Source organism: Mus musculus, chromosome 9 (genome assembly GCF_000001635.26).
Source record: "Mus musculus strain C57BL/6J chromosome 9, GRCm38.p6 C57BL/6J".
In the NCBI taxonomy this organism is placed as follows: domain Eukaryota; kingdom Metazoa; phylum Chordata; class Mammalia; order Rodentia; family Muridae; genus Mus; species Mus musculus.
Genome location: NC_000075.6, coordinates 59,076,498 through 59,088,701, shown reverse-complemented (window position 1 = coordinate 59,088,701; position 12,204 = coordinate 59,076,498).

The window sequence follows — 12,204 nt, the reverse complement described above, 5'->3', positions numbered from 1 at the left end:
ATGGATCACAGGACCCCCAATGGAGGAGTTAGAGAAAGTACCCAAGGAGCTGGGGGGATCTGCAACCCTATAGGTGGAACAACAATATGAACTAACCAGTACCCCCCAGAGCTCGTGTCTCTAGCTGCATATGTATCAGAAGATGGCCTAGTCGGCCATCAGTGGAATGAGAGGTCCATTGGTCGTGCAAACTTTATATGCCTCAGTACAGGGGAACGCCAGGGCCAAGAAGTGGAAGTGGGTGGGTGAGGGAGTGGGTGGGGGAACGTGTGGGGGACTTTTGGGATAGCATTGGAAATGTAAATGAAATAAATACCTAATTAAAAAAAACTGACAAAGTATCTCCATGCCAGCAGAAGCCCATTTCAGGCCCATAATAACACATGCATGCTTTTGCTTCCTGCCCGCCCCTCCCCCATTCTCTCTCACACATAAATAAGTAAATAAATAAATACCAGAGAGCCATGGCTCTGAGAATGTGAAGAGATATGTGTCAAGGGGTTGAGGGAGAGGCCATTTGGAGCACACAGAGCTCTGAGACAGCAGCATGGTGAACTGAGTTAGGCACCTGGTCTCACCGAATGTCCACGAGCTCAGCCACCTAGTCATGTTAAAATCTCTTGTGGCGCTGAGCTTTGTCTGGGAGTGTCAAAGGAAGCGGTACTTCAGTATGTGAGTATTTTGATTTTTTTGTACTTGGGAGTAGCACAGAGGCCACTGTGTGCTGGGGGAGTCAGATGACAGCTTGCCTGTTAAGGCTCTCTGCTGCTATGCAGGTCCCTGAGACTGAACTTGGGTCATTAGGCTTGGTTGCAAGCCCCTTTACCTGATGAGCCATCTTGACAGCCTAATTTGGGTATTTTAATTTCAAAGAGTTTCCAGTTTTGCATATGTATAAATAAAAACCCAAACAAACAAACACTACACAGACAGACATTAGGCCAAAGAGAAGTTAATCTGTGAGCCTGGTTTCTTTCAATAGCAGGCGACAAGAGAGGAGCCTGTGTATGAGCAAGAACCGTTAGTGTTTAGTTGATGATAACAACAGAGTGTGTTCTAAACATCCCCAAATACCAGAGCAGTTTAAAACGAAAATACAAGTAAATCAACGTTATAGGAAGAAGTAGCTGCCTGGTGAGGCATCTTGCAAATGACTAACCAGTTTGGGCCAAGTCAATGAAAACAGCTTCCTTTAGCAGGCCGAGCCCGTAAAACTCAGGTAAACATTTACTTTTCTATAATCCCATAGATGCTGTCTCACGGTTCTCAGTTCTCAACAGTTTCAGCCATTCAGCAACATCAAGGACACAGCAGTGTCACTGAAATCCTGGAACTCAAACAGCCCCCGTAGCCTTGAGGGCAGAAGAGTTAAGCGAGTTTGCCCCTGTCAGGAATCGCTAGTGCTGCGTGGGCTTTATTACGCAACTTGGGTGGAAATCAATAACCACAGCATCTGGAGCTAGTTGAGTCCCTGTTATGGGCCAAGCACTGTGCAGATGTGTTTGATGGGGGAGTATTCCTTTAACTCTCATAGCGGCTGTTTGAAGCAAGTTCCACTTTACTGCCTTCTCATGAATGAGGGAACCCACTTTCCCCAGGTCCCAGAGCTACCAAGTGGCAAAACTGAAACTCAGATCCGTGCTCAGCCTCCACATCAGTGAGTGTAGGACACTTGGCCTTCGATCACGAGAACAAATTGAATCAAGTCTATTAACAAGGCTTGGAGGCACAGGTTACACAGACATAGTCTGACAGGTGGTTCAACCATAGCCTGTCCCAGCCCATTGGGTGATGTCATTGCTGTACATTCTCTTTGCCTAAAAATATCAGCGATCCACACGCTGAAGTCCTGCAGCTGCTCATGGCAGATGCCTAGAACTAGAAAGTGCTTCATCAGATCGGAAAGGCCTCTTGATCCTGATGACGGTGGTGGTGATGGTGACGGTGACGGTGATGACCATGGACTCACAATGCCTGCTCCTCTGAAACATCCTGCCAGGGTCTCTCCTAGAGTCACCTCTCTAGACCATGTAGGCCAACTACCCCTTCTGACCTTCACAGGCCTTTCCCGAAATAAATATGAGTTCCCAGGGGTAGTAAATGTATATAGTCATTTCATCCTTTCAACAAATATCTCCTAACTATCTATCATGTGCCAGGTGATCTATTGTTTGGGGATAGAGTGACAAAAATCCCTGTCCCTGTGTGACAACCAAGGAAATTGCATCCTGGGAGTGAGAAGCTCCAGGCACCAGGTAAGCAATGATAAGTTTGCATGGAGAGCTGTAAATATTCGCTGGCCTTTGCCTTGAAGTAATGACATGGAGACCTTATATTTATTAAAAGCCTTCAAGCATTATATCTTGGCAGATACTCATCTATTCTCACCCTAGTCTAGCCCGACTAGGCTGCCTGCTACTCTGCCATATGCCCCATGAGCTGCTGTCTTAGTTAAGATTTTACTGTTGTGAACGGACACCATGACCAAGGCAACTCATAAAAACAGCATATATTTGGGGACTGGCTGATCAGCTCTTTATTAACCAATCAGAGGTGATGGAAAACAATTTTTACACAGTGTTGAAGCTGGAGATGCTTGGCGATGCCAATGTTCAGACGGCAACCAGAGCTCTGGGCACAGGAATCAGCATCTGAATACACAGTGCACAAAACCATCTCCCAGCAGAGCGCTATGTAGAAAGTAGAGCAAATTCACTAGATCATAGGAGGTGGGATGGGGAAAGAGTAAGGGAATTCATTACAATCCATTATAATTAAGGAACTCCCCCAAAGCCCCTTTATGTGCTGTTCCCTGTACAGGAAACTGATGAAGAGAGGGAACAAGCCAGGCAAGGGTGCTTCAGTCTGAGAGGCAGGGGCATGCCCACCTTTCCTTTCGAGAGGACGGAGATCAGTGTGTCTGGAATGAGGTGAGACACGAGAAAGAAGGAGGCAGGTTGGGCAAAGTTTGAGAGGGACTGTGTGAAGGGTCTTACAGGCCACAGCAAGGAGGACTGTGGTGTTTGTCTTGAGTACATATAAGGCTACGGAAAAGCTCTGAGCAGAAGTACTATGGTGTAACCTAGAGGAACCATACTGATGGCCCTAGGGAGAGTAGCTGTAAGGAACTGCAGGATCCAGATCAAGCATGTTGATAGCTTGGCCCAGGGGACAGCGGAAGTGACAGAAGGTGATCTATAGCTGAACCCTGAAGGCAGTACCTGCCGAATTTGATAAGGGATGGGCCTGCAGCGCGGAAGAATGAAAAGACTCCCAGACACTAAGCTTTTGAGGTTTGAATAATACAAAGAATGGAACTGCCATTTACTGAGACTGATTTTGGTGTTTTATTTTGGGTTGGGAATGGTGGCTAATGCTTGGAATCCTGCCACTTGAGAGACCAAGGCAGGAAGACTGTGAGCTCAAGGCCAGTCTGAACTACATATTAAGATCATGTCTCAAAAATAAATAGTCTCTCTAAAAAAACAAACAAACAAACAAACAACAACAAAACCAATATGAACTAACCAGTCCCCCCAGAGCTCCCTGGGACTAAACCACCAACCAAAGAAAACACACGGAGGGACTCATTTCTCCAGCTGCATATGTAGCAGAGGATGGCCTAGTCGGTCATCAGTGGGAGGAGAGGCCCTTGGTCCTGTGAAGGCTCTATGCCCCCGTATAAGGGAATGACAGGGCCAGGAAGAGTGGGTGGATTGGTGAGCATGGGGGGAGAGCAGGGGGGGAGAGGATAGGGGATTTTCGGAGGGGAAACTAAGAAAGGGGATAACATTTGAAATATAAATAAAGAAAATATCTAATAAAAAAAAAGTAGTCTCGAGCATAAATGACGAATTTGGTTTTGAAACTTAAAGTTTGAAAAGTCTATTAGATATGTAATAGTGGAGAGTTCAAGAAATGGCTCCTTTGGGAAAGTCCTTGCTGCTCAGGAGTGAGGCCCTGAGGTTGGACCGTAAGCACTCTCCTAAGAGGCAGGTGTGTGGCCAGTGTCTGCATCCTCATCTCTGGAGAGGTAGCGTAGGCAGATCCTTAGAGCATGCTGACAAGAAAGTCTAGCCAATCAGCAAGTTCCAGGTTTAGTGAAGGATCCTGTCTCAAAAAATAAGGTGGAGAGCGGGTCTGGCATGGGGGCACACATTTTTAATCCCAGCACTCAGATCTCTGTAAACTTGAGGCAAGCCTGGTCTATGTAGCAAGTTCTAGACTACTCAGAGATACATAGTAAGACCCTATCTAAAAAAAAAAATTAAAAGTAAAACAGAGAGGGACTGCACATATTCATAAACATACGAGAGAGAGAGAGAGAGAGAGAGAGAGAGAGAGAGAGAGAGACTTGGCATTCAGTGAAATTCTGGGGCTCGTGAGATCAGGATTATCTGTATGCTTCAACCTTGGCTTAAGCAAGAGGTATTGAGATCTGACCTGGAGCAGATACGAGATATGTGGTATGGATAAAATTAAGAGAACCAGAAGAGATGGGTGAGAAATAAAGGGGTATCTGGGGTGTGAAGGACATGAAGAGTCTTGTACAGATTCTATCATGAAGCATCCTATGAAATAATTATTTCCAGGGACTTTGATTCCATGTGAACATGTTGGGCTGAGCTGATACAAATGACAGAGCTATGTCAATAGGAAAAACACAAATTAACAATCCAGCTGCTCATTTTGAAATTAATTGGTATATATAAAAAACAAAGTGAAAAATTAAAATCATTTTATGTCTTTTCCAGTCTATAATTGATTCTCCTATTGAGTGTTTAATGTTAAGTGCTTCATGACATGGAGTTTTAAGGATATTGCATAAAAATAAAATGGACTGTACTCAGCTTCATACACACAACCCAAGTGCAGCTCCATTTGTCTTGCCTTGAATTAACTTCAGCTATTACATTTTTTTCCTGTCTTTTGCAGCTCTTCATTGATTTCCCCCCCCCTCCCATCTCCTCTCAGTGACCTTTATTACACAGTCCTTCCTGATGCTAGCCCCTCCCATTCCATTTCTTCTTTTCAATCTCTCCCTGATGAGATACCTTATCTTGCTGGTCCTGTTTCAGACAAGACTGAATTGCATAGATTCCCCCAGAGAGCCTGCATCGAACCGAGGAAGTGACTAATATTTCTGCAATAATATATCTGAGTTTATAGAAATACTCTCCCACCCTGTGACTGAAATTCGGCTCTTAGCTAATTTGTAAATTTAGCAGATAATCATTTGGCTTTCCTCTATGTCCAAGGTGTCACCCTGGGCAGTGGCAAGTGCTTGTTCCACAAGGTCATGTCACAATTGTATGATGTTGACATCTGTAGTGGAGGCAAAAAGATTTATTCATGTTCTAACACAGATGTGCAAAGCAAATGTCCCTTTTTAACCCCTTCATAGCAGGTCTTTATGAGATCACCTCATTCAGGGAACCCAGAGAAATTCCTACCTTTCAGTTTGATCTTTTTTTAAATGAATGTATAAAATAGAAGTTTTTTTTTTATGACATCTCATACATCTTTTACGATATCCACACCCCTTCACCCCTCCCCCATTCCGTTGGTCCACTCCTCTCCAGTCTAATTTTTTTTTCTTTTGAGACAGAGTCTCACTATGAAGCCCTGGCTTCGTATGAAGACCTAGAACTCATTATGAAGACCAAGCAGGCCTGGAACTCACAGAGATCTGTCCGCCTCTGCCACCGGAGTACTGGAATTAAAAATCTGTGCCACTACTATCCAGCTATATTGATCACTTTTATTATGACCAAAAGAAACTTGAAGAGGGAGGGTTTATTTGGCTTGAGTGTCCAGATCACAGCCAATCATGAAGGGAAGTCAGAGCAGGAACTCAAGGCAGGGACTGAAGCAGAGATCATGGAGTGGTGCTGCTTACTGGCTTGCTCTTCATGGCTTGCTCAGCTTGCTTTCTTATACCACCCTGGACCTCCTGCCCAGGAGTGGCAACTGCCACAGTGGGGTGGATCCTCCCACATCAATCAAGAAAATGTTCCACAGACTTGCCTACAGACCAATCTAATGGAGGCATTTTCTCAACTAAGGCTCCTCCTCTCAGACAGAAGATAAGCTTATGTCAAGTTGATAAACATTCAACTAGGACACCTTGTTAACATGAAGACTTCAGTTTGGCTCACCAGAACCCACATACAGCTGGCCATGGTAGCACATACCTGTAATCCTACTGCTAGGTGGGAGTGGGAACAAAAGAATCCCAGGATGCCTAAGAGCCCAGTTAGCCTGCTGTCCACAGCAGAGACGAGACCCAGGGTCAAACAAGGTGGAAGGCAAGGAATGCCACCCAGTGTTGTTCTCTGACCTCTACACCTGTGACACGCACATACTCACAAGGACACATGCACTCACACACTATACACACCACACACGCAATAGAAGATTTAAAAATGAATCTTAAGGTTAGAGCATTGGGGAATCATCTAGTATTTATTTCCCCAAATAGGAACCCTGATTGTGTCTCCCCAGCAGAGGACTTAGCGTGCACACCAAGTACAAGGAAAACAGCTCCGCACATTTTCTCTCTTGTGGCTAAACTACCTCCACTTGGAGAAAATGCTGCTTTACATTGCGCCCCATTTCTTTCCCCGGGGTTTCCTGATTTATTCCTGGCCCTGCCCCTTGAGATACAGTGACAAATTATAACATCTTTTCTTGTTTAGTGTTATAGCAAAGATTCTGGTGTTAAAACAGGTGGCCTTTCCCTTTATCTTTTCTTCTCTTACTCACAACTCCGTTCTTTTAATGTCTGCCACTGGGCTACTATTCCGCAGGACGTTTCAATCTGAGTGCTTGCACCTGGGTGTGATGCTTCCACTGTGGTCCTCTGGCTCTGAACTATCATGATCAAGATAACAGATTCCATGTGTCATCGTCTATTAACAGAGATTAATAAATGTTTACTTCCCACTCTCTTCTCTCAAGACAGTGTGACTCTCCAAAAGTCACAGCTTGAGCCTTGACCATACCTGCCAAGGTGACACGGGAGCTCAGTGCTGCCATGCCACCCACTTCCTGTGCCCCATCCTGCCCTGCTTTATTTTACAGCCGTGGAATTCTATGCAGTACATGTCCAGGCTCGTACAGGCAGTGGAGGCAACGTTATAAAAAAACAAGTGCTAGAATAACAAAGCCCAGAGCTGCCCACATGCTGTGACAAGGAAACAGGGTTTTGTTTGGTTTTTGTTTTTTAAAGGGGAAAAAAATTAAGGTTTTACTTCTATCACCTTCCATTGTCTAAATATTTTGTCTGTTCTCTTACCCCCATCCCAGCTTTTATACATTTTTTTCCACACCTGCAAGCTCTGTTCAGGACTTCTGTTTATAAAACGACAAGTCACTGATGACCCCCAGGACAAACTAAACCTATGCAATCTATACAATATAGTATGAATAACTTTGAAGGGGTGAGTTTTCCCCTCCCCCCCAGTCAGTGCCCTCTTGAGGTAGCCACCCATAGTATGTCCATCTGTAAGTACTTAAGCCAGTCCTAATGAAATATTAACCTGTGACTAGTTCATTAATATGTGTCAAGTAGGAAGTACCTTAGAGGACTTAAGTGAAATATCTTAAGTATATGCAGAGATGACGTAACAGTCCCCAAAGAACTGCAAATTCTGAGTTTCCTGTTTTGGGTAGGTTTACATCATTTGCCTTGAAAGCACATACATACATACATACATGCACACACGCACGCATGCGCGCGCACACACACACACACACACACACACACACACACATATATATATATGAAAGGGGTCGAGAGAGCCCCCCAATTACTGTGGCAAGCACAATGCAGCCCCTTATACAGGCTTCCTGCCTTCCCATTAAAAAGTCCTCAGAATAACCCAAAATATTAAAACTAAGCTGGCAGCAGTATACTATAAGACCGTGTGGTGAGCCTGCAGTGGATAGGCAGAGAATTAAGGTACATGTCTTCCCCTCTGCAGGAGTGGAGCAGATGGTTCCTGAGAAGGAAGGAACCTCTTGGAATCTTCTTTCAGTGTCTATACATAATTCAGGTGCCGACCTAGCAATTTAGAGAAACAGATCACCGTTTCCTAGCTGTGGAGCTGCCGCACTATTAGTGAGCTGGGTTCAGCTCTCTATCATCCCATCGCTATGGAAATTTGAGATTCCCACTTATCTGTATGGTTGTAATTCCCAGCATGCACTAGGACAGGAAATGGCAGAGCAAGCTGGGAAGTACCACATCCTGGACACTGAGCAGAGCTGAGAACAGGACTCCTGGAGGTGGGTGTATCTCCCTCTGACCCAATCCAGGCTTCTCCCCTGACTTGACTCATTGGAGTCTGCCATTTCTCATGTCAAGATATGTATTAGTCATTTTTACCTAACTGTGACCAAAACACTGAATAGGAACAACTTAAAGGAGGAATGAGTTCAGAGAACTTTCAGTCCTTTGTGATGGGGAAGTTACCGTGGACTGTGGTGAAAAGATGTGGCTTGGCATGACATTGTCTAAAGAAAAATTGCCAACTGGCCATGACCATCTTGTGTCGAGCTCCGCATTAGAACAGACTACACATTGCTTGGATCGAGTCTCTGGCTCTCCCAGACAGAAAACAACAGGTGTCAGCTCTGGGTTCCTCTCCCAGCCGCATCCCAGGACTGAGTCTACACACCTTGCCTATGGGAAGACTTAGTCTGGAGCTATTTACTTATCTATCAAAGACCAAATAAACACGGGAACCTTAGGTGTGTGCTCCCGCAATTGGAAAAGAGAGGTGGATTCGAACCCTAAAGACACTACTAGAATGATCAAACGTGATGCTTCTGAATTCTAAATTATCAAAGAGAGAGTTCAAGCAAATAAAACCTTGGTTTAAAAAAATCATTACTTTAGTATAACACAGGATATAGGATAAAATATAGGGGAAAATTACAGGTAGAAAACACAACTGACCAAAAAAAACAAAACCAAAAATAAAACACCTGACATAAAATAGATTCAATAAAGTAATTCCTCTCATAAAAGACATTGTGATGGTTAGTTTAATTTTGTTTGTTTGGTTTTGTTTTATTTTGGGGGTGGTGGTGGTTTGAATTGTTTGTTGTTGTTCTGTTTTGTTTTGTCAACTTGACACAAGCTAGAGTCATCTATCTGGGAAGAGGGAACTTTACGTGAGAAAATGACTCCATCAGATTGGCCTGTGGGCCTGAGGCATTTTCTTCACTAATGACTTCAAGTGTTCCAGCTCAGGTGGGAAAGGAAACCTGGGAGCCAAGGAATACCACAAAGTCACACGGCACAACAAACCTCACACGGCACATTTTATTGGGAGGAAAACCCCCCAGAAGGGTGGCTGCCTCTGCTCAGGGGAGAAGCAACAGAGAACTTAGCAGAAGACAGGGTTTATATGGGGTTTCTTTGGGGGCAGAGCCTTCCAGGGTGGCCTGGGATTGGAGGGATTATGTGGTCTGATTTTAGGGCAAGCTCAGGAATTGGTGGGATTTTTTTTCCTGTAGGGTGGGGCCTGGCCAATTTTGAATCACCAACAATGATTGATGTGGCAGGGTCCAGCCCACTGTGGATGCTATTAGCCTGGGTAGTTGGTCCTTCATGTTTCTGCACTGAATTCTCACCTTGACTTCCCTGGACGATAGGCTGTAAGCTATAAAATAAAATAAATTCTCTCTTTTCCAGATCACTTCTGGTCACTGTATTTTATCACCACAATAGAAAACAAACTACGACAGAAATAAATGAATAAATTATATATTAATTGACGTGAAGAGACTAGCAAAGGCTTTATCTAGATGTATAAACAACATTTTCCTAACAGAATAATATTAAATTGGTGATGTGAGAAATGTATTCTAGGAGATAGTAAAACATCTTACAAAGTTACAGACTCCAAATCAGTATGGTTCTTGTATAAATAATAACAGAACAGTGAAACAGACTTCAAATAAATAAAAACCCAATAATAATAGATCAGTAATGTCAAGACATGCTGCTGGCTATCTTGACTGGGGTTTGGATTTCCACACTGTACATGTTTATATTGAATTAAATGTGGAAGAGGTGACAAATTAAAAAGGTAAAAGCTTAAAGCATACAGCTCTCTGCAGAAAAATGGGGCTGGGGAGAGGCTAGAGAGATGGTCCAGCAGGGAAAAATGATTTCTGTGCAAGCAAGCCTGATCAACTGAGATTGATCTCACAGTGGAAAACACAGGGAACTGACTCCCAAAGCTGTCCTCTGACCTCCACACATGTGTAGGCATATGCCTGAACACACACACACACACGATAATAGTGATGATAATAATAATATGAAGTAGAAGAAGAAGAAGAAGAAGAAGAAGAAGAAGAAGAAGAAGAAGAAGAAGAAGAAGAGGAGGAGGAGGAGGAGGAGGAGGAGGAGGAGGAGGAGGAGGAGGAGGAGCAGGAGGAGCAGGAGCAGGAAGAAAATATGGGGGAGTCTTTTGAAGCGTTTCATCAAAGATAAAGTCATAAATAAAACACTATGTGTAAAAACTTAGTTATATGAATCTGTCTCCTTTCTATCCAGAGGCAGTCCTTTGTCTCTGTGGCCATATTCCTTCCCACTCTCACTTGCTCTTTTCCCCTTCTCCTTCATCTTCTGTTTCCTGTCTTTATCTCTTGTCCCTGCCCTTTGTCCCTCTGGGCAAATAAATCTCCTTTGTGCCGAGAGCTTGGTCTTGGTGTGTCCTGTGCTGACTCGGGTCCTTTTACTGTGAGGGTATCTTATATGTTAAAACCTCTAGAGAAAGAGAAACACCTTGACCAGTTAAAAGACAAACGCAACATGTGTCAGAAGGAACCGATATCCTTCATACATAAAAAGTTCCTGTGAGTGGATAAAAAGAGGTGGACACTCAAATATAAATATTGGCAAAGGACATAAAACAGATCAATTACAAAAGAATACAGATGAGTAATGACCATACCAAAAAGATGTTCAGCCTTTACTGGTAATTAAAAGACACAGATAACCAGTGAGGGAGGATTCTATTTAACATGCCGGCAGATCACAGAAAGGCCTTACAATGGTGTCAAAGACCAGAGAAAATCAAATATAGCTCTAATGCCACCTCAGCCACACAAGACACCATGCTATCTGTACTGACACCAATGTCCCTCACAGGAGAAGGCTGAGTCCACTGAAAACCTTACAGACTAAGAGAAAGCATGTAAGTGGAAGGGTCTACTATGGCCCCAGTATTTGTTCAAGGGCAAATACAGTGGGGGTCGCTAGTTGAGCAAGGTATGAAGGTGTGGTTGAGATTAGTGACACGACACTTATTATGGTCTAAACGTGAAATGTCCCCCACAGGTTTGTGTTTTGGAGGTCTGTGGAGCCTTTAGGAAGCAAAGGGAAGTGTGTCACTAGAGGCAGGGCTTTGGAGGTTACCTGCACCTAGTTCTGGCCTTATGTCTTTGCTTCCTGGTTCACTGTGATATGAGAAGCTCATGTCAGCCACTCGCTCTCTCCCACCCTCCACTGTGCCTTTCCCACCAGGGTGGATGGATGGAGAGTCCTCTGAAACCCTGAGGGAGAAGAACTCTATCCCCCTTTGTGCTACGTCATCCTGGGGAATACAACATTTAAAAGACTTCTAAAGATCGATTTTTAAAAATTGTTATTGGTATGTATGTGTGTAGACCTGCATGAGTTTGTGTGTACTACGTGTGTGCAGGTGCCCAAAGAGGCTGTCACATTTTCTGTAACTCCTTATATATGGTTGAGAGCTGGCTGATGGGGGGTCTGGGAAACAAGTTGGGTCCTCTGCAAGAGCAGTAAGTACGCTTTACTGCTGAGCCAATTCCATGATACAATTCAAACAGGAGTTCTTCACAAATATCTCAATGACTGATCCCTCTTCTACAAGTCTGTTGCTCACATACAACATTGAGAGCTCAGTTACAAGTTGCAGCCTGGCCAAGAGAGATATTAAGAAATATCCTGATTTCGCAGCCATTAAAACATGACCCAAAGCATCAAGTTTAAAACCAATGAGCAGGAATGGCAGATGGCTCAGTCAGGAAAGTGCTTGCTTCCCAAGCCCGAGGGCCTGAGTCCCCCCAGAATCCATACCGAAAATGCTGGTGTGGTGATGGGGAGGTAGAGAGGGAAGGGTTGCTGGGACTCACTGGCTAGTCAGCCTAACCTAGTTGGTG